The sequence below is a fragment of the Microtus oregoni genome, unplaced genomic scaffold (genome assembly GCF_018167655.1).
Source record: "Microtus oregoni isolate MIOR12 unplaced genomic scaffold, Mior012 000009F_ref0000495, whole genome shotgun sequence".
NCBI classification, from domain to species: Eukaryota; Metazoa; Chordata; class Mammalia; order Rodentia; family Cricetidae; genus Microtus; species Microtus oregoni.
In genome coordinates, this window is record NW_024543068.1 from 48830232 (window position 1) to 48853796 (window position 23565).

At 41.6% G+C, this 23565-nt stretch overlaps 2 protein-coding genes across 5 annotated transcripts in view; one reads left to right on the forward strand and one right to left on the reverse strand.

Moving 5' to 3' along the window:
• Immp2l (inner mitochondrial membrane peptidase subunit 2) overlaps positions 1-23565 on the reverse strand; it is an 815636-nt gene that overhangs the window by 381253 nt on the left and 410818 nt on the right. The window lies entirely within an intron of this gene.
• Lrrn3 (leucine rich repeat neuronal 3) overlaps positions 15177-23565 on the forward strand; it is a 29844-nt gene continuing 21455 nt past the window's right edge. Inside the window, exon 1 of the mRNA XM_041658409.1 lies at positions 15177-15571. The gene's annotated coding sequence lies outside the window, so the exon portion shown is untranslated. The remainder of the gene's footprint in view (positions 15572-23565) is intronic.

Below are 23565 nucleotides of genomic sequence, written 5' to 3' on the forward strand. Positions count from 1 at the left end.
GGTTCAGCAGTGAAAGGAGTTCACAGTCAATCCTGATAATCTTGAGTTCGATCTCCAAGACCTACATTGTAGAAGGAGAGAACTCATTCATTCAATTTCTCCTCTGACCTTTAAACATGCTTTTGGATGAGGCGTGCACACACACAAATAAACAAATTATGTGTAATAAAATTACAGATTTTGAAAAGGAATATATTCAAAAAGTGTATGAATGGCTTTTATTTTATTATTTTAAATGACTAACATTGCAGGAGGTTGTTTATTAGTTCCCGGCTGATTAGACCCAAAATAATCACTCAGAAACTATATTATTTGCAATACTGTTTAGCCAATAACTTAAGCATATTTCTGGCTTGCTCTTATATCCTAAAGTAACCCATCTCCATTAATCTGTGTATCACCACGTGGCTGTGGCTTACTGGGTAAAGTTCCATCCGGCATCATGGCTTCTCTCTGACTCTGCCTTCTTCCTCTCTCTATATATATCTCTTCCAGCCTGGCTATAGTCTGTTAAGCCATTGGCTGAAGACAGCTCATTTATTCATTAACCAATAAAAGCAATAAATATATAAAAGGACTTCCCACACCAGGCTAAAAGGAAAAAGAATCTGAAAACAAACAAGAAAAATCACCCAACTTTGATTTTTACCTCAGGTGTCTTGAACTCATGATTCTCTTTGTTCTGCCTCAGTGTGCTGGGATTATAGATAAGTGCCACACCCGGGGTTTACAAATTAAGGCTCTCTAACACAGCCATTGGCTTTTCACATTTATCAAGCTTAGTCTATTGATCTGTAAGAATCCATGAAAGAAAGACACTGTTACTTGCACTTAGATGTTTCCAGGTTTTGGCTACCTTAGCACCTTTCTATAACATGGATGCTCCAGAGAGGCTAGAGCGGTACAGGCACATGGTGAATGTCTGTGGCAAAGGGCTAAAGCCCAGGCCAAGGGTTCAAAGATCTCATTTCATCATAAACTCTTGTGCCAAGAGGTCACCCAACTGCCATAACTGCTGATTAAATGGCGAAATAGTAAATCATGTACAAAACTTAATGATTTCTCTTTGCAGATGAATCAACCTGTTGATCTTCCCCTTCCTTGCTGAAAACAGTGAAGTATCTCAATGTGTTGAGGCCTCTTCTCTGAGTCTAGAGTCCTATTTTTCCTTGGAATGGGTTTCAGATAGCACTTTAAACACTTTTAATGGTATATGAAGTGGCTGAGTCAAAACATGGGTAGGGAGAAGGTATAGAGAGAAGGCTGAATTCAGAGTCCCATGATCCCTCCTTCTAGCCTGAACACAAAGAAAAGATCAGTTAGCTGTCTTCCTGTGCACTGGTGACAGCTACAGGACAGAGGCGCCTTGGAGAAGCATGGCTGTCTCACACCACCTCCAACCTGCTGCTCATTCTCAAGCGCCAGGCACGGTTTGCAGAAGCCATTCTGAATTTAACGATGACAATTTGGAGACTGCAAGCCGCAGGCTGACTTTGAACATGTGTTTGTTTATTGGCAGAGACAGTAGCACACCATTTACTCACAGAGACAAGAGAGCAAATCTACACTAATATAAGAATCCATATGCTGACCTTCCCATGCTAGGAGGCACAGCTCTCCGTGAGACCCTAACAAGGGTGGGAATTAAGAACGAGTTGGAGAGAAGCTGCTTTGCTTGTTTTGATGACGTGAGCAGGCAGAGGAATGTGCTTTTGTAAAATAACCTGGAATGCGGCGGAAAATAAATGCACCTTCTGTCTCATGGAGCGCTATTACAGTGCGACGCTGGATAAATGCTTACCGGCGTTTCCAAATAGTTTTTGTTCCCCTCATTTCTTTCTTGGCTCCATAATGCAATCCGCATGGTTTGAGCACTAGACTTCAAATGAGACACCCATTCAGAGCATGTGCAGACAAAACGAGTGGTTTCCTTAGTAATGGGAACTATGTGAGAACGTCAGCCAGCCAGGCTTCTGCAGGAGCTTAGGGATCACACAGAAGCCCTTGGTGGCCACAGTATAGCTGGAGGGAGCCCCAAAGTCCCGCCCATCCAAAGCACTGAACATCCATGGCATCATGGCATCTCTACCAAAATATAAATAACCTCGATGAGAGATTAAAAGTGTAAGCACTCTTAACTCTGAGGGTTAGTTTGCTCATTTTCTAGATCATGTCTATGGAAAGCTAAGAGATTTCTCAAGAGACACATGTTGTTCTTTTGTTTGATTATGTTTTAAACATTTCCTTACTTCCAGAAGTAAAGCTTGTCTTACCCTTTTTCTGTCTATGCTTAAAGGTTGGTTCTGATTTTTAGTTGTCTCTAAAACGATTGTCTTAAGGAAGAAAGCTTTGAAATTCTTCTGTTAAACAGGGTGCCGGTTTGACTGTGTATAGTCATACACGCAGATATAAATGTGAAGGACATTTATGAACAGGAAATGTACTCCAATATTAAAGCTTTACATTTCTCTTTATATGTTTTCTTAAACATCTGTTTCAGGACAATGTAGGACTTACAAAGAGACCTGCTTTCTATCATAAATGAAATCACTAAGTTTTGTCATAACTAATAATCTTCAGGCTGCAGAAATGGCTCATCAGTGAAGTGCTCGCCTGGCAACCATTAGGACCTGAATTTGGATCTCTAGAAGGAGGTAAAAGCTGGACATGATGGTGTATGTCAGTAATCCTAATGATGAATGGGTGGTGTGCAAACAGGAAGATTCTCAGAGCTCACTGGCTAACCAGTCTAGCATGATGGGGGTCCTTTCCCCCCACATACAATGTGGAAAGTAATAAAGAAAGACATCTGATGTCCCTTCTGGCTTCCACAAGTACATACACATGTATGTACTTGTATAGTACAAGTACATGTGTGTATACTCACCCACATAGGTACATACATATGAACAAGTACATATGCATATACTATGTAAAACAAATAGTGAAAAATAAATAGTGATCATCAAAGGTAGTCAAACACAACTATCCTGAAAAGTTATGAAAATAATTTTTAAAATATCTGATTTAAAATAATGCTTGCTGATGGGTAAGAGTTTATAGATATCATGATGTCCACCTTCTAATTTGGACACCAGGAACATGGACAATATTTTGAGCTGTGTGGCACAGTCAAATTATGTCAGTATTGTACTATGAATTTGTGGATTAATCTGGTTACAGATTAGAACAACATAAAACCAAAGAACGATAAAATAGTAATAAAAGGAAGCCAAAGAACACCTGAGGAAGAACAGAGCAAGGACTGAGCTGTCACTTGTCAGGGCGCTGACCTGGAGTTTGACTGATATTCCAGCCTCAGCACCACACTAGCTCCCTGATGGCAAAAGCCACACAGCCTCAGTTTCTCTGCTGTGAAAAAGCAGATCCTGGATGTCTCCAGCGTCACCGAACACAACTGAACACACACAGTGTTTGGCATGTGTCAGTGTCTTGCACACAACTGAACTGAGCAAGGGCTATTTATTATCATCCTAGGTATTTTTATTTTTCCAGCATGCATAATTTCTCCATTTTGACACCAATATATGTTTCAAATTAAGATCTATTCCACTGTGTTTTGTGGATAGCTGAAGAAAAATCATTCCTATTTCCCTGAACAACAGAAATATTAAATATAATAAAAAATAACAATACTATATTTGCTATCACACACAATTGCACATTGCCATTTTTGAAGCAGTAAGGTTCTCTCTCTCTCTCTCACACACACACATACATACACACACACACACAAAATAAAAACCAACAAAACTATAATGGTCTTCCTCATGGCCCGTGTTCACATCAAGTCTTTACATAATTAGTCTCTATCCCAGTAGTCCATGGATTGTGACGAGCTCTCTTGCACAAGTGTGGAAGCATATACTCTTGCTCACATGTATGTACTAACACATACATGTCAACACATATGGGCTTAAGGACTAATTCTGCTCCACTTAAGAATAATTCCTCATGCCGGGCGGTGGTGGCGCACGCCTTTAATCCCAGCACTCGGGAGGCAGAGGCAGGCGGATCTCTGTGAGTTCGAGACCAGCCTGGTCTACAAGAGCTAGTTCCAGGACAGGCTCCAAAAACCACAGAGAAACCCTGTCTCGAAAAACCAAAAAAAAAAAAAAAAGAATAATTCCTCATTGTAATAAAGCAGTACGGTGACTATAAAGGAAAGAATGCGTCCGCTCTTCTCCATCAAACTTCTAACATCTTTGCATCTGTTTATTAAGCAGTACCTTGAGATAATTACTCTCTGATACAAGCCCAGAGGCAAAACTCCAAACTCAGTCTCTCAGAGAAGAGAGCAAATTACCCACAAGAAGAAATCAACTGAAGTTGAGAGAGGAAACAGTGAGAGACGCCACGCTAAAGAGACACCACGAGTGTGCTCTAAGGAGAGGAGAGGAGAAGGGATGAGAGCGGCAGCAGACGAGGGTGCAGCAGGGGATATGCATGGAAGGCGTGGGAGGAGGAAGATGTGCAAGATCCACTAACAGACTGAACGCAGATTCGAGAGGAGGGCCAAGGAATCTGGACATCTTTAGGTCACTGGGCCAAGATATTACAAGAGAATCACTAAACAAAGGAAGAAAAGAATTCAAGAGAAAAATAAAAGGTCAGTCTTACTCACTGGTATGAGGCAGCTGGAGGTCATGGAAACAGAGAAGTTGATCAGAGAGTTGGAAAATGATATAGGATAGAGGATAGCTTGAAGTGTGGGTAGGCAGACGGAATTTTGGTTGCAGTGTCAGTGATATGAGAGTGAGAAGGGCATGAGAAGAACAGAAAATTGTGTCTCAGTCAACAAGTAAAGAGCAGTTGCAAAGGAACAAATTTAGAATGTGCTCACAGGAGTCAAATATCGGGGGACAATTATCCAGGTGAGTCTAATAATGAGTAGGAGGGGGTCCAAGAACCAAATTCAGAGGGCACTGCTGATATTCCAAAGTAGAATTTCAGGATTGATCATTAGTGAGGAAACTAGATTTAAAACAAACAAAAACCTTAAAATGTAAATAACAAATGATGAGGTGACTGCAGGAAATGACAGCTCTTCTGAGAAACTTATTTAAGTTGAGATGAAAAAAACAGTGCAGAATTAAAGACTTAGGTGAGAACTATTATCATTTTACTGTGAGTGAAAATTAAGAATACGTGTGGCTTATGTAGAAATATGTAAATTGCAGGGTGGTGTGGTAAACAAAACTGACGGATGCAAATTCCTGACAGCACAGAGCGATGGCTTTGAAGGATCCAGAGATGGACACTGAGAAACTCAAACTTCAATACAAAAGAGTTGGTGGTGGGTCTGCATAGACGTGCAATAGTGGGTTGGAATGATGAAACTCAGGGACTTCATCAGCAGTGGTCTCATTCTGACGTGGTGAGTTATAACAGTCGATGACTGGGACAGGGTGCTAACATTGAGAACCATCAGGAAAAAGAGGACGAGGGATGACTGAGGACAACACAAGACTATCCTGATTCCGTTTCCCTCTGTAGCAGGCAGCACAGGCACCACTGTGTGATGTTCTCCATGACACCAGCTCACAGTCCCAGGAACAGAGAAGGAAGATCACAGTGCCACTCAGAAGTTCTCCATGGACACACACAGCAGAAAACTAGGCTGGGAGAATCAAAGGGAATAGTGAGCTCAGAAGGTCAACTTTGGTGAGTGGGAAAGACACAGCAGAGGACATCCAGGGGCAGATGAAGAACTGGCGTTAGAAGATGTGAGTATTTGCACTATACAAAAAGTAGACACAGAGAAGGACTTCTGAATCAAGCAGTTGGATGGGAGTTATGGTTAAAAGAACCCAGAGGCTCAACACCTCTGATGTCACATAGTCCCACCTACCTGCAGTACAAAAGCCACATCCAAGAGGTTGTTGTTCACAGGAAAGAAGGGGAAAGGACAAGTAAAGAGGGCCCTCCTTTGGTTTAAAGGAATTACTAATTGCAAAGCTGCAATCTCTCAAATCTTTACTGATGTGTGATTCCCCTCTGTATGCTGTGAATATTATTGGTGAATAAAGAAACTGTCTTGGCCTGTTGATAGGGCAGGGAAGAGCTAGATGGGAAAACTAAACTGAATGCTGGGAGAAAGAAGGCCAAGTGAAGAGAAGCCATGAAGCCCCTGCAGAGACAGATGCTGGATGGAACTTTACCCGGTAAGCTACAGCCACATGGTGATACACAGATTAATGGAGATGGGTTAGTTTAAGATATGAGTTAGCCAGAAATATGCCAGAGTCATTGTCCAAGCAAGCAGTGCTTTAAAGAAAATAGTTTCTGGGTGACTATTTCAAGGCTGAGCAGTTGGAAACAGACAAGAGGCTTCTTCACAACTTTCCTGATAAACTTGGGTGCAAAAAGATCTTTTTTATCAGAACTTAAGTCTGAAGTCAACTGGCAACTAGGAAACAGTGGCATAGTGGAAAGGTGAAGAGGAGAATGTGTACCATATGTAGCAGCGAAATATTTACAGGGATGCTACTAGGACAGGAAAGACAGAGGAAATGCCAGAACATGGTAGTCAAAACCTGCAAACACAAAACACGGCAGCCTTAAGAGATGACAGAATGAGGAGTCTCCAAAACCCATCACTCCTATAAGCCTACATTTGGATTAAGACATAGACACAAGAATGCCTGTAGAAAGTAGTTGAATCATGATGAAATCTGTAATTGAATAATGGGAAAGATGAAAATATTAGGAGTCTCCCTGCAGTTCAAGAGAATATATTAGGAAGTTAAGATGGAGCTAATTTTATGAATGAAGGTGATGGCATCAGAATAGCAGGGATGGCTCATCACTCCCTTGAGTGGGTGGCTGTCTCTGGAAGACGCATTCCCTCCAGAAAAGCAATGGCTCTGCACACAGACCACAAAACACATGAAGAGCTTGAACTCTAGGCGTCCTGCTCTCCATCACAGAAAAAAGAGAAGTGGGCGCCAATGATAGCAGTCACCTTCTAGCTCTTGCTGAGTGGAACTCATGTAAGGATGGCATACAATATTAATAGAAATTCAAATGATCCTTTTATTTCTAGACGATACAGTATGACTGCACGCCTAAGCATCTTATGCACAAACGTGTTTGCTTACATTTTCTGGACATCGCCGCACTGACCTCTTACTTGGAAAATAATAATTTTCATTAGTCTATCTTTATAAAAGAACCCATACTAAATTTAAAAATCCTAATGAAATTTGCATAAGAAAATCAAACTATTAGAAAACTTATTTCTGGTTACCTTGGTTTTTAATTTTTGCCTAGAATTTGCATGAAGAACATACATGTCATCTGATTCTTAGGTTTTAGTTCTTGTTAAGAAATTACATGAATCAATAGAGGGAGAGGAAATCAACTGTCTTATTTATAGGGTCTGAAACAAAATGCCTGAACAGGAGAAGAGTTCAGCAGAGAACAAGGCCAGGTCCAGAAAATACACCCTGCTCTCTGATCACAGAAGGCTCGCTGTGAGTAATCTCTGGCCTTAAGCCACCAAGTTGACAAAATTTGTTACCCGGGAGAGTCTCGGTTTAAATTTTCTTTCACATAAATGGAAGAAAATGATCACACAATGGCTGTTACTATTGTAGTCAACAATCTTTGATATATAAACTGTATTACTGAACATAAACAATGCATGAAATCTATTTTTTTGCCCTCAACTTGCTCTCAGATCATATATAAGCTGAAATACATGTTGAAGCAAAATAAACAGCAATAAAAATTTGAGTCTGATTAAAGTTTTTTTGTTTGTTTTCAATATAGGGCTTCTCTGTGTAACCCAGACTGTCCTGGAACTTGCTCCATAGAGCAGGCTGACCTCAAACTCAAGAGATCTGCCTGACTCTGCCTCCTGAGTGCTGGACTTAAAAGTGGGCATGACTGCTCACAATGAGAGTTATACCCAGCATAAGTTTCAATGAGAAGGCCGAGGCCTCTAAAATTAGTATGAACTTTTTTTTTTTTTTTTGGTTTTTCGAGTCAGGGTTTCTCTGTGGTTTTGGAGCCTGTCCTGGAACTAGCTCTTGTAGACCAGGCTGGTAGTATGAACTTTTTTAGCAGAAACTTTGTAGAACAAAGACTTTGTTTGTTTTGTTACAAAACCAACCCCTGAGAATTCAAATGTGGGGCTGAAGAGATGGCTCACAGTTTATAAGATCAGGGTTCTGTTCCCAGCGCTCCCAGGTATATAAGATCAGGGTTCTGTTCCCAGCACTCACAGTTTATAAGATCAGGGTTCTGTTCCCAGCGCTCACAGTTTATAAGATCAGGGTTCTATTCCCAGCGCTCACAGGTTTATAAGATCAGGGTTCTGTTCCCGGCGCTCACAGTTTATAAGATCAGGGTTCTGTTTCCGGCGCTCACAGTTTATAAGATCAGGGTTCTGTTCCCAGCACTCACAGTTTATAAGATCAGGGTTCTGTTCCCGGCGCTCACAGTTTATAAGATCAGGGTTCTGTTCCCAGCGCTCACAGGTTTGTAAGATCAGGGTTCTGTTCCCAGAACTCACAGGTTTATAAGATCAGGGTTCTGTTCCCAGCGCTCACAGGTTTATAAGATCAGGGTTCTGTTCCCGGAACTCACAGGTTTGTAAGATCAGGGTTCTGTTCCCGGCACTCACAGGTTTGTAAGATCAGAGTTCTATTCCCGGCACTCACATGGTGGTTTGGATCCACCCAGCTAAGCAAGCAAGTGAATAACACACACACACACACACACACACACACACACACACACATATGCGGGTAAAACAATCACACATAAAATAAAATGGATAAATCTAAATAAAAAAAATTAAAAACTAAAGAATTCAAAGTTCAAGAAGTGAGGAAGAATAAGATGTTTGAGTTCTCTGAGAGGTAAATGTGTAAGGAATAAAGACCAGAAATAGAGACCAGCAGCATAAAGAGAACAACTCAGTTGAGGTGCCGGTGCTGAGTGTCAGCCTCGGGTCACACCTACTGCTGGGGGAGTGCAGGTTCCACCTGTGCACAGCTACGAGACAATACGCAATTCCACCAAGTTTGCGGTGGCTTGATCTCTAAATGAGGCTAACTATTGAGTACTCTACTGTGTGTGGACAAGCACATGTATGATCCTGTGTACACATGTGTGTAAGGTGAGGAGATACCTGCACATATATGTGGAGGCCAAAAGATAACTTCAGGTTCATGTGTTAGTCATCGGGCACTAGCTACCTTTTTATTTATTTTTTAATGTGTGATAGGGTCTTTCATTGGCTTAAAACTCACCAATTTAGCCGGGATGGCTGGCCAGTGAGCAACAGAAATCTGTCTCTCTCCCTACCTCCCCAGTGCTGGAATTACAGACGCAGGTCAGTTTGCTGTCGATGCTGTTTTGTTTGTCAATGTGGACTGTGGGGATGGAGTCAGGTCCTCCTTTATGGACCACAACACTTCGTCAGGTCGGCCACCTCCCAGCCTAGGCATCTCATGGTCTACCAGGGCGAAGTTCATGAAATCGGGTTCTTGTTACCAAGGTGCCTATGCTCAAAAGTTGTCTTTATTATTGGTTTCAGCATGAATGTGATTTAATTACACGTGGATACAACTGAATACTGTTACAAAGGTTAGATGCTGACAGAAGCAAGACAGGGCCAGAGAAGAATTCACATCTCATTCAAATAATAGTTACTACTTATACATAGGAGAACAATAATACTTGATGCACAAAAGTTGAAGAGTTTTTTTAAAAGATAAAGAAATGCCACTCATTTATGGGATTTACTTTATTTTCAGCTTTTTATTATGCATATTTTCAGTTATTTCTATACAATTTATCAACTATGGGCCTATATTATTCACATTATATACCTATCATATCTTTATGTTATTTTACTTTATTTTAAGACAAAGGTCCTAGCATATCACACAGGCTAGGCCAAACTCCTGGGTTTCAGCAAATGTCATGTTTCAATCTCCAGAAAGCTGACATTTTAGTTGTGTGTCACAACGCACAACTGCCTGCTGTATCTAAACACTTTTTTACAACTCTGAATTATATGCAGAAGGTACGTGCTTCCCGCCCTCCACGGGAGAGCAGCTCGGTGCTTTGTTGTTTATAATAGTATTTTTAGCATAGCTAATGAAACAGTCAATCTTCTAAAAGAAAAGAACTAAGACGGGCAGATCTAAAACAAGAAAGAAACCTTTTGGGTCTGAATGAAAACATATGCAGAAAGTTGGAGGACAGGATGTGAGAACAAAACAAGAACCAAGGACTTTTCTTCCTGATGCCGCACAAGTTGCCTGGGCTGGGCGTACTCAGATTGATAAATTAACTTCCTTTCTTCAAATGAAGCCATAAGCTTCATTGAAAATAATAGTTAAGTAAAGACCTCATTTCTTTGGTCTGTCTCAAGGCTGTCTGTTGGATGAATCTGAATCTGTGCCTGCTGAATGCCCTCTTGTGTTGTCCTTTCCTGTGGCTCTGTCCCTAACAAAAGCCTTCGCTGTTTTTGACCAAATCAGAAATTATCACATGGGAAGGGGGAAGAAAGACCTCAGGTTTTATGCGCAATTCTACAAGCTAAATCTCCTTTGAGAAGGAAAAGAAAAACTGTTATCCAATGTGATTTAGTTCAGCACTGAAACAACCAACCAGGTTTGCTCATCTTGAGTCTCCAAGCTGAGAAGTTACTTGCCATTAGCATTAGTCTACAAAGGCCAAACCACTGGGGACCTTCATAGTGCCAGTTCACTATCTCCAGCAGCTTCTCCATGGGTATGTAGCTCTCTGGACACATCAGTACATGTGTCTGACTAGGCACCGTACTTCTTACAGTTTTATTTCTCAAATCATGACAGCAATAAAATTCTGTCACCAACACTAAACAACACAACAATACAAACGCATCTACTGTCTAGTGTATAAAATTCATTTCTTTTTAAAAATAGTGATTTATTTCTGGCATCCCGTGTTGCTGACTACATGGAATTAGTTGGCAAAGCTATCAATCAAATATTCATTTATTTTACAAATGAATATTGAGTGCCCTGCGCAGTGGCCAGAGCACTGGCTGTGTAAGCAGACAGACTTAGTTGAAATTTTGGCCCCCTTATTTAATAGTTTGGGGACACTGGGCAAATAAGCACATTTTTCCACGTTTCTATATTGTCTAGTGGGGATAAAAATATCTGTTATGAAGATGTTAGGTTTAACTACTTGTAAAACAAGCTCAGGCGCACACTAGCATTTAACAAAGATTTTCTGTTTTACTCTCTTGAGAAGGGGAGCTTAACGACATAATAAGGCATATACCCCCACCCCTTCTGAGAATCTTAGAAACTGACACGGGAAGAAGGCAAAATTATAGAAATAATGATGAGAAGTGCTAAGCTTCTAAGAAAGCAGCGTGCTTCTGGGGCCAAGAAGAAGTCTTCTCTACTAGTGAATCACGGCTGGAGGAACGTGCTGAAGGATGGGCAGGCATAAAAAGTCAAGAAATGGAGCAGATAGCAGAAAGGGCGCTCCGAACAAGGGAGAAACTCAGGAAAAATGAGGATAGGCTGCCGGAGAATGAGATGAGGATGACAAGGAGAGAGAGAGAGGGAAAGAGAGGGGGGGGGGGAGAGAAAGAGAGGGGGGGGGTGGGGGAGAGAGAGAGTCAGCCTTCAGCTTTACTACACCGCATTAACTTTCCTAGGCTATGTGTAGGTATCGGCTACTTTAATCCTCAGAAGAATCCTAGGAGGAAAATGATATGCCAAGATGCTACTTAAGCTCCGTAGTGACACTTCACAGGGATGACACTTGACACATGCTCTGGTCACAGATCAGGAGGCAGGTAAGGATTCACAGCGAACCACTTGGTCTTGACCCTGCAGGCAGCTCACTGCCCTGACTGCTTCTCAAAGGAAGACACAGGAGAATAAATCCTAGAGTAGAATGGCAGCAAACATGTCTCAAATTAATAATTCTAGCTACTAAATCCATCAAAAGTATATCCTATTTTTATTTAATGATAAAGGCAGGCCTCTTTCAGCACAATTTAAGGACTAACTATTCATTCACACATTTAAGTTTCTTGCGGGTCATTTTAATTATATCGAATATTCATTTGATAACTGCTATAATACAGATATACAATATAGGTAAAATGTACACTCGTTATATAGTACGTTTGTAATATACAATTTATATTAGTACTGTGAACATTCCATAAATGAAGAAATGCAGAAAGAAAGAAGGAGAACAAGAAGAAAGCAAGAGAGAGAGAAAGGAAGAAGCAGTGACCAGAAGCAGCGGATCTGTCAATCACCCACTAGATGACAGGGTAGCAGAGCTGAGAAATTCTCCGGAGTCTAGACATGTCACCTCAGGCTCTCTCAGAGCAGTTATGTGTAATAGTTACACCTTCTAGAAGAGTGTTCTCAACCTTCTTAGAGCTGTGACGCTTCAATACCTCGTGTGGTGGTGAGCCCCAGCCCTAAAACTATTTAAGCGATTACTTCATAACTGCAATTTTGCTACTGCTATAAATCATGCTGCAAATATCTGATAGGCAGGATATCTGATGGGAGACTCTTATGAAAGGGCTGTTCCATCCTCAAGGAGGTCGAGACCTACAGGTTGAGAATCATGCTACTATTGTTCTTTTCTCAGGACCAAAAGCAGTTTTATGATATCAATGCCTTCAAATCCTTAGCCATCCACACCTGGATGCCTCTTACGGTACTTCACCACAGAGAGGATACTAGTGATATTTCACTGAATGACTGACTTCTGCGGCAAGTTAAGACACTTCCCCAAACATACTGGATTTCAAGTTGCTGATATTTATAACAGGAGGAGAACTACAGCCAAGGAGCTCTCAGTTTCTTCATTCAAGGCCAGAGTCATTTTTCCCTCTAATGAAATCTCATTTGTAAGGCTCTATGATACTATACTTAAAGACAAGTACAATATACTTTTGATTGATCATGCACCTACGTTAGAAGAATAATCGCATTCCTTACATATGAAATACAGCAGTCATTTAGGAAAAACAAATTTCTAGGAAACTGCTATATATAAGGCATCTTTTAGAATACTATTCAATTCTAAATTATAAAAACATTTTATTACTTTATGAATAAGTTGGAACTTAAGCACTACATGTGATTATTAGTTTCATTTTGAAAAGTTATTTTATTATGTATCCTTTTGAGCCTCACAACTTACCTTCAATAATAATAATTATTATTATTGAAATAATAATATTTATATTATTATAATAATATAACAGTTATATTGTTATAATTATAATAATCAACAGATTTCTGGATTTGTCAGTTATAAAGTCAGTACCAATCAATCAAAATAAAATGGTTAGGGAGTCAGTATAATATAAAAGTATTTTTTTTTCCAAATAGTTGCTACAATTATAGCAGAATCCTTCTCTGTGTATAAGCAAACCTACAAATATTCAAATGACTACAGCAATTCAGTATGCTCCAACTGGAGAAAGTAAAATGAGGGGGCTGAGGAGCTGCATGAGCTGCGTACTTCCCTCCCTGGCTGTATCACTGTGTGCCCCCAAGGAGATGCTTGAGGACCTGGAGAGTGTCTGGTAAGAGGATAACATTCAGAAGAAGATGTCACTTGGCCAGTGAAGAAGTCACTTTTGTTTTGAATTCATTTTTATCCAAAAGGTTAGGGATATGAAATATTTACTAAAATAAAAATAATTCTGAGGAAGACCTGCAACAGCATTCAAAGTGCTTAGGCAGAAGTTCAAGGCCCTGTCTTCATTGACTAATCATTAAAACAAATAACTAAAGCATTCGTAATTTTATTTTTTGGTGAAAAAAAAACCTACAACATGAAAATATCTGGCAGTCAAAAACAACATCAGTGAGGCTAAGCTTCCTGGCATATGGCTATGATGCAGAATACTGCGCTAAAACACTTCAGTAAACACCTTAAGGGAACAATTAGATGCTAAAGCTTTTGTCCCCCATCCCCCAGTAAATCTAATAAATGCCATTTCCTTTTCCTCCACGAGAGGGCAGACTTTCAAAGCGAGGGCTGGAGTCCCAGATAAAGCAGCTTTAACCTGTTGAAAATTGATCCCCATGCTGCAGTTCTCTCAAGGGGTTTCTCCGGTGCACTGTCTGAAAAGCACGCCCATTACGGTCTTCTGCTCGCCACAGGTGTTCATGTGCTGAACACTTCACTATGCTGCGGTGGTTTCTACCCTAAATATCCAAAATGTTTTACATAAAATGCTTATCCAGAATATTTTCCTGGTTAAATAGCCAATAAGCTTAAGAATAAAAAGGCTCACTTTAAGTGCTCAATTTATTGCAGTGAAAAGCATAAATCATACATATGACACACAGACAGGTGCACACACAAACAATGCAACACACATCTACTTTGTGGCATCTGATTTAGAGAAGTAGTTGTTACTGGAAAAGTTTATTTTTTAAATGCTTTCCCTTACATAACAATGTTGTGGGGTTTGGAGAAGCAAATATTGGCTGTAATTTAAAAATCTGGTCAGTGCAGATAAGAAATGTTATTTTAAAGCCTAACGGAACAAACAAATGCCCCCCCCCCCCCCACACACACACACACGGAAAAAAAAAAGGAAGCATCACCATCAACCACAAAAACAGGGAAGAAAGGAAGAAAGCAAGCAAGACAGGGAAAGAAAAAGACCGCTATCAACTGCCAGTCATAGGCTAAATCCAGTAGGAACAAGGAAGCAAACAGCAGTTGTTAGAGCTGCAGGCTGCCCTCCTGAAATACAAAGCCACTGCTAAACTTCACAGACAGGGAGTGGAGTCGCTACCAAGTGTTAATATTCAGGAAATCCTAATTCATAAATGTTTTCTGTCTGTTCTCAGAGGGGGAAAAAAAAACCCCACAGTTTCTCCAAATGACTGAAAATACCCCAAAAGGAAAAACTTGTTGGAAACCCCTGCACATCCCTCCAAAAGGAAAAGCAAAAAGGAAAGACGCCGATTCCAAGGAAAAACATGCAAGCCTGTTTCATTTATTTGTACCCTAAGCAGCGCTGTCATAGGACAGACAGGCTGCCTCAGCCAACCAGGCTAGAGCAGCTGCGTGTGCTACATCTTGGCAGTCTGAAGCGATTGGCTCCTCTCTGGGGAGTGGAGGGTGTTCAGTTATTAATGCCCGCTGAGCAGGCAGCACCATGTCAGTGTGACAACTGATCTGGTGAGCGATGCACCACTAACCACCATGGAAACAAGGAGAGGGGAAGCCAGCGAGCAGGATCTCTCTTCCCTGGATTGAGAGCGTCAGCCTGCCTGCTGCCGGATAGAGTTCCAGGCAAGAGAAGGAATCCTAGCTGCAGGCGCCTGCCTTCCTTCATATTATAGAAAAAAAAAAAAAGAGATACCATCGCCTGCATGTGTGCATATCTATAGTATGTAATTGTGTACACTTTAGTACACATACATATGCACCTATTTATGCTGGGGAAAGAAGACAGCCATGTGATTATCTCAGCCAAGGGACTGTGCAAGCAGGGACACGGGAGGAGGGCTATCCCTGCAGCTGCTAATTCAAGGTAAGTTTAAAATACACCTATCTATTTAAAATGTTCTCTATTCCGTGTCTTGCTGATGCTTGTGATCTCATACCTCAATTCTCCTCTGCTGTTTCCTGCCTGCCTGAATTCTAAGGGCATTTTTCTTTGCATTTCACTTTGGAGTGGATGTGCAAACCCCTCTGGCTCTGTGTGTGCCTAGCTATGTCCGTGGGACTCTCAGCCAGGCATTTTCCTAGCTTGAATGCCCATCCGAGGACGTGAGTGGGAGAGAAAGAGCAGTGCCGGGGGAGGAGAGAGAGGAGGGAGAGAGAAGAGAAGGGGACCCAGGGGGAGAAGGGAAAGAGAGAGAAGCGGGGAGAGAGGGAGACGGAGAGGCTCGGGGAGAATTGACCAGGAGAGAGAGGGAGGGAGGGAGAGAGAAGCAGAGACGTGTAAGAGGGAGATGGAAAGGTCGGGGTCCTTTTCTTCACAGTTCTGGCCATGAAAAGCAGCCCCCTGTGTTTCTGTTTTGAGGCATTTTTCACCCCCTGCCCCAGTGGATGGAGATGAAGGTGAATCTACTGTGTGTCAGGAGGGAAAGGCACCAGGCAGAGTAGCAGAACGAGCGTATCACAAACAGTTATTGAATTTCTGCCAGACTACATCTTACCGATTGTGGTAAATGACTTCCCTTTAATAACAACCCATCCCCGCACTGGTTGGAAGGGACGGTGCAAACGTCTGGTTGCCAATGCAGCAGCAGGAGCTACCATGCTAGGTAAAAGAGTCTAGGAACCAGAAGAGTTCTCATCTTCTTTGGGAATTAACAGGACCACAGAAGGATGGCTTCAAAGTCCATTTCCTATTTCCACAGATGGCTCGTTCAGACCAACTGTAATATCCCCTTTGCTCTCACTGACCTGGGTGGCTTAATCAGCTCTAATTTATTCCTTTTTTAACAATATGTCCTTGTTTCGGCGCCTCTAATTTTACTGAAAGCAGGCTATGAACATGAGAGGGATTCTTCTTAGATTAGTGAAAAGGAGACAGTAGGAGAAATAAAGAGGGAAGTCAAAAATATGAATACCTATTGGGAAAACAGTGTGCCCTGGTCCAACAAATATTACTTGTGCCCTGAGTTCCCCATCTTCAGTTGCAGAAGCAACGCCTCTGAGACAGAATTGCTGCCAGTCAACTCCCTGAGCATCCATGGAGTGATGATTCATGGAACACTCTCTGGACTGGTTTTTACTTCCAATCTTGTAAGCACAAGCCGGCTACTTAGAGTATGCTTTCAAAGAGCCAGCACCCACTGAGCTGGCTGTGGAAGCCTTCCCTGCCCTGCTAAAGGAAGCATCACAACAAACGCTGCATTTAGATTTCAGCTGCTGGAGCTCTTTCATTTCTTCTCTTAGTTCAACTCACTGTTAATGGAGTCTGCTGCTTTGAAACTGGGTGTTATTCTTTTCCCAAACTGTGATTTCAGACTTACTGGTTTCCGAGTTTATGATAGATGCCAGAACTGAAAGACAATGAGTAGCCACTTAGATCCTGCCCCCTTCCTATAAGTGTGTCAAAAAAAAAAAAAAAAAAAGAATCCGTTTACAATATGTAACATAAGAAGTCAATTAATTCGTGACCTTTGTAAACGACGACAATAAAGCAGCTTGCCAGGCTGCCAGTGCCTTCGATTTCCCCTCTGTGAAAGGAACAAGTTTCAGGAAAGGGTTCTTGCTCCAAGTGAAAAATGAAAGAAGCCGAGACATTAGCTGGCAGTATTGGCAGCCTGGCTTGCGCTGCCTCCGACGCCACATGCAATCCATACAAAAAACACAATGATTTATTAGGGGGAGGAAAGCTGTTGCATTCGTTTTTCTTCTGTTCATTAGAAGAGCTGCTGCTGAAGCAGAGGGGACCTGTTATTCTGAGGGAGCACCTAACTTCCTGAGCAAGGGAGAGGGCTGGGAGCAGCCTCGCATCTCCAACGCCGCTTTAATGTGGCACTGCAGTATGGATTTCGGCTTTCACCCAGACCCTTCCCAGGGAAACTTTCATACAAACACATAGTCCTTCAGTCTTACCCAGCCTAATTCTGAGTCCCAGCAACAGCTAAGAATAGCAGATCTGCTTTTTAACCTTAGCAAAGCTCTTACACAGATTTTGTATGTCAGCAATGTACCGGCTTGGATCTGAGAAATACTGGCACTCTAGGCCCTGGTGGCGTCGGCATGTACCGGTGAGTTTGGTGATGTGGTAGCCCATGCTAGGTGATGGGCACACAGGCACATCTGGAAGACTTAACCAGCCATGCTCTCCCCAGGCATGCGGCAGTACTGGAAGTGACAGCTTGGAGACTAGGCAAGCCGAAAGGGGCCACCTTGTCGGGGTGCTGCTTGTCACGGGCAAAGTGCTAAGTTAGGGTGCTGGCGAGGAGGTGGGGATTTTTCTTTGGGGGCTGTGGTTGTTGTGGCTGTTGATGGTTTGATAGAGTGCACTACCTGCTTTCTAAGACAGCAAGTTTGGAGTGAGGAAAAGGTGATCAGTGTACCAGTGACTAATGTACTCAATGATTCTTTGTTCTAGTCTTTATTTCTAACACTTCCTGCCCTGCCCCCAAAGTGGTCTGAAGTTGCAATTTTCCCTTACTCTTTTGTTTCCCTCGCTCTGGTGTAAAATTACTGTTTAGCATAACATTGGTGCTCAGTGTGAGCTGACACAGTTATCAGAAAGGTTTGTAACTTAAGGAAATTTTTAAGTTCAATTGGATCTGAAGATCATTAAAGGGAAACACTGTCAAAACTGTGCTCCTACTTCAGGGGTGCCCCCAAAGAGTAACTTATGTAAAAGTGTACACATGGTTCCAACCAATCTTAAGAAACAATATCTGCAGACCCCTGGAATAGTCTACACGGCTTGGGTTTTGACTGTTGAGCTATTTATGAACTGTTTCTTTGATATGTAAAAGGAAATACAGCGATAACCACCAAACACGGCAGTGTAACTTGTTCATACTGTTAACACAAAGCTGTCATACTGACCATACAGGAACACTCAGGACAACTTCACTGGGTAGCATCTGTGCATCGCAGAGCACAGCTGCATCCCGCCCAGTCATAAAATGATATCAAGAAGGGGGCCCCTGTGGCATCTCATCCTTTGGTCACAATGTAAAATGAAATCGAATTCCAGTGTGCAAAAGTAGATGCTACTAATGGATGAGAAAAAGTAGCATGGAGCACAAAAAAGCTTCCTCTTACCTGCTGGGAGAAGCAGATCTTCAGAGATGCTTTTGGGAGGGCAATCGGTACAAGATTGGTAAGGACAATTCAACGTTCATCTCAAACCTTTGTCCAGTACCGTATTTACCTGGTTGCTTACTGTATTTGCATGATTGTGAAGTTTGGACACACCTGTTTTCTGTCATGTTCATCCATCTTTAGACCATAAGGAAGGCCTAATTTTTCTAAAACACCATTAAGTACAGGTTCAGCATGGGAGACGAAATGTGGTATTTTCATAGACTAACAGCATATTTGAATGGAAAGCAGTTCATCTCATATGTTCATTTGATAGGTGAAGAGACCCAGCGAGCTTAACATTTTTATAATTATAATGAAATAAAATGTCACTGGATTTTGAATTTGCCCAGCTATTTACTGGAGAGCTCTAGAGCAAAAACCCTTCCAATGTTCATTCCATTATTCAAAGTTGGCCTTCTCTACCCCACAGAAAGATGCAGAGTATAAACAATCTAAAAATGTTTATGCACATAAAGTATTGTAGAAACACAAGTTACCATCCAATAATAGCGATTATTTCAAGTGCATAACACACAGGCACTGCACCCCCCCAGTTCCCATTTATATAGTTTATTATACTCTAAGTTGAGCCATACAGTTTAGGGGGTCCCACTGCTGTTTAAAATCTTAGTAAGAACACTGCGGCCCTTTGCCTAGAGATGCGGTTGTTAACTATAAACTGGACATTCTCCAAGTATCCACATTACTTTTGTTTCAAATCCTTCAAGGTATTACTATTTCTCTCTCTATTCCTTCCTCAAACCCATGCCCTGCTTGTCCATAACAAAAGAAAACAGTGTAACCCCCCTCTCCAATCCTACACTGTTTTCCTCATTTTCAGATGGACAGCATTCATGAGCAATGCCATGTCTTTACTTTTAAAGCTCAATTTCCTTTCTTTTTGAAAATTTCTCTCTGTTGCTAAATGTTCTCCAGATTTTGATTAACACAACAGTAATTAACAGACCCCAAAACTTTTGGGAAATAAAGAAGGAGATTAAAAATGGATAAAAACACGGTGTGTTTGCTTATTTAAGGCTCTATGGTTCACAGCGCACTTTTTTACATTTGTCCCCCTGACCACCCTGGAGGCCAGGCCAGGCGCAATGATCCTTCTTCTAAGACAGGGCAGTGAGGTCCTGTCACATGAGAGAATGCTGGCATGGGAGGAGCCAAGGTCTTGGCTGAGTGGCAGGTAGTGGGGAAGCACTCACTGCTACATCTGAGACCACAGAAGCCACGCTCTTCCTCATTACCTTGCCCTCTGGATGGCCCTTCCCTAGTCCTTTGCTTTCTACATGGCATCAAAATAGATGTCCGGGGATTTCTGCAAACAAAAGACTACGTTTCTTAACTTACAGTTTAAAAATGGTGTGCCAATGTTGAATAAGAGCAATCACTTAGTACAGCTAACAGATGCAAGGATGCAGGACTATCTGGTGGAGTGCCACAGCCTACTGAGGGCCACATCCTCCAAGAAAACTGACACTCGCCCCATGTGAGGTGGATCCGAGGGAAATAGTAGGGAGAATTTGATCAAAACATATTCTATGCCTTACAAAGTTATAAAAGAACCATCCTATAGATCTAAGGTGTTCTGCCTACTCTTCCACATGTCTATCTGTCAGCATCAGTACTTCAATAGTCAGATGAAGGGGATAGGTCTCCAAAACTGAAGGTTTGATGGGATGATAAGTTCCTCAGGAACTTTTCTAGGTTACCAAAAACCATGACACAAGGTCTCAGGTGACTAGACAATCCACCCGTGAGGACAACAGTGAGTGTAAACGGGGTAGCCACTTCTTCAATAACTCCTTCCTGGTTAGTCAACCAACCAGAGAAGTTACTAACTTAAAGATGTGAACTGCCAAATTTGCAAAATAATAAGGTAAAAAGGCCAACAAACTTCATTGACAAAATATTTCTTAGTCTAAAAACCTAAGTGATAAATATATTTTACTTTTAAAAGCAAATATAGTCTTTAAAATGAATGAAAATGTCCTTAATTTTTAAAGAAAGAAATCCAAAAAGAATTTCATGTGTGTGCCGTCAAGATGTACATCTAACAAGCAGAACACTTAGTTCACAGCAGCTTACTCAGGGAGTTCAGGCTGCAGCACTTCTACCTTCCCGCCCTACCAGGCAGACTACATCAATGAAGAGTTTGGTGTCAGAAAACAGTTCTTTTTATCCCAGAGGCAGAAATCATTGGTACCTACGTCCCTGTGGAATCAGAAGGGAAACAGAGTTTTCTGCTTCTACAAAGTAGGGAACCCAGAACCAGGCACAAAAATGCTCCCAGAAGCATGCTCATGAATGAATGTGCCGGAGCTGGGAAGAAGCTTTAGGATATATATATATATATATATATATATATATATATATATATATATATTCCTAAAACCACTAAGTGAATACAACGATGTACAATGATGATAAAGAAAGCCAAATCATTTTAGTATCCATTCCCTGAAATAATTTTTCTATAATACACTATAGTCTCAAGACAAGCATTGGGGCATTTAAATCTCACTGTCAACAAACTTGAAAGTCTACTTCAGTTTAGAAAATAAAAAAGGACCAGGCAGTGGTGGCTCATGCCTTTAATCCCAGCACTCAGGAGGCAAAAACAGGCGGATCTCTCTGTGAGCTCAAGGCCATCCTGGTCTAAAGAGTGAGTGAGTTCCAGGACAGCCAGGGCTGTTGCACAGAGAAACCGTGCCTCGAAAAAAGGAGGGAGGGTGGGGGTAAAAAAGATATTACCCCCAGATATACATGGTCACTATGGACTCATTTTTGTCTTTATACATTTAGAATTTTTTCCTATCATCACATTTATGTGTCTAAGAAAGTCCAGTTCACCAGAGCTTGCTAGCAGTGTTGATGGGCTCTCTTCATTCTATTTTTATCAAAAGTCAATCCGCTCCGCAGAGTGTTCAACACCTGCAGGACATGGGGGACTGCACTGACCTTTGCTAATATTTCAGCAGTCGCAGGGAATCACTTCAGTATGTAGCTAGAAAGACGGCATCCTAATTCTAAACAAGGGCAAGGGGGCGGTGGCCCCAGGGCAGGTGCTTGAGGCACAGAGAGGAAAACTGCAGAGGAAGGAAGGGGTCCAGCTATGCAAGGCTCCATCACTTAAGAGAAAGGGCAGTGGGAGGGGAGGACAAAGCCTTGTAAGAACCACAGATGGAACAGACAAGTATTCAAAGCGCACACAGACCTGGGGAACTCTGGCTATAGTAATTTCTGCATGAAATGTATATAAAATGTCTTCATGAGATATAAGCTTAGACTTTCTTCATTCAACAAGTCAATTTGCTGTGACTTGCTGAATGCATTCTCTTTCCAAATACAGCATCTGTATTTGTTCCTCTGACTGCGCTTTGCCATCCACACAGGTTTTATACACACCAAGTTGCCACAGCGGATGTTCAGACACCTCCTTAAAATTGGCCAGCCTGTTGTCAAGTAACACTTCTTTAATGAGTAACTTTGTTTTAAGGAGCAAGCAAATTCCACTTTTCTTTCAAAGTAACATTTTTCATTTACACTTCGCTGTTATTGAGCACAATGGTCAAATAAATGAACAACTAAAATAAATATTGTGGCCTAAATTAGATTAAACAGGAAAGCTATAGGTTCAAACCATATTTCGTCTTTTAGACGATGACCTACTGACTCAAGCAATGGTAGTGATACCGCCCTTTGTATAACAAACTCTGCGGCTAAGTCCTGACTTAATGCTCACAACAGCCATATGAAGTAGTATTATTAATTCCATTTACAAGTGAGTAAAACTAGCTTGGAAAAGAAAAGTAAGACAACAACCAATTACAGACAGAATAGGAAGAAAAAAAAAGCCTAAGAAGCCAGCTTGGCTCTACAAAACGCTCAGCTGTGCCATACAGGTCATCCCTGCCTCCCAGTGATCCAACTCGTCTAAGCTGCCCTCCTAGACTCTGGCTGCTCCGAATGACACCCGCACTTAACATCTGTACAAATCACGTCAAGAGAAGAATCCCTTTTCAGTACTCATTCATATCTTCTCTTTCTCTTTGCTCAGAGAAGAGTGTTTTCCTTTTTTACAGTTAACTGTTGGTGTTCATTAGATCGATGGACTGAGTTTTATAATTCAGCTCACAAAGTTGAACCTTAGTTTCTAAGGTATCCTCTTTCACATTCTGGAGAAGAATTCAACATGCTTCATCACCTCAAGTCACACAGCATAACAATGGCACAAAGGAAAGATGCAAATCCTAGCTCATGTGTCTCAAATTTCAATACAGATTGATGACAATCCCCAGGATCTGCTCTCAGTCTGTTGATGCTTGTCCTTGTGCATTGCCTTTTAAACAGAGGAAGGTGAAAGAGTTGGAATCCACCTCACTGCGAGCACGAGCACTGGTTTCCAATGACACTCATTGATCCTCCCAGTATCAATCAGTAACCTTCAAGCCAGGTGGAGTCAATTCTCCAAAGCTGCCATTTGCTTTTCAGAGCGAACGCCAAGCCAAACCCAACACTTTATCAGAAGTCATTTCCACTGGTTCTTGGGAAAAGTTGTGAGTTTTTCACTGTGACTCCCATACTAAAGAAGGCTAGCAGGGGAGTCCTTCATCTTCTCTGTCCCACACAGAAAAAGCTAAATGAGAAACTAATGTAAAAATGTTTCTGAGGAGAGTTTGCCCAGTGAGCGAAGGCAGCTGCCACCAAGCCTGACAACTTGAG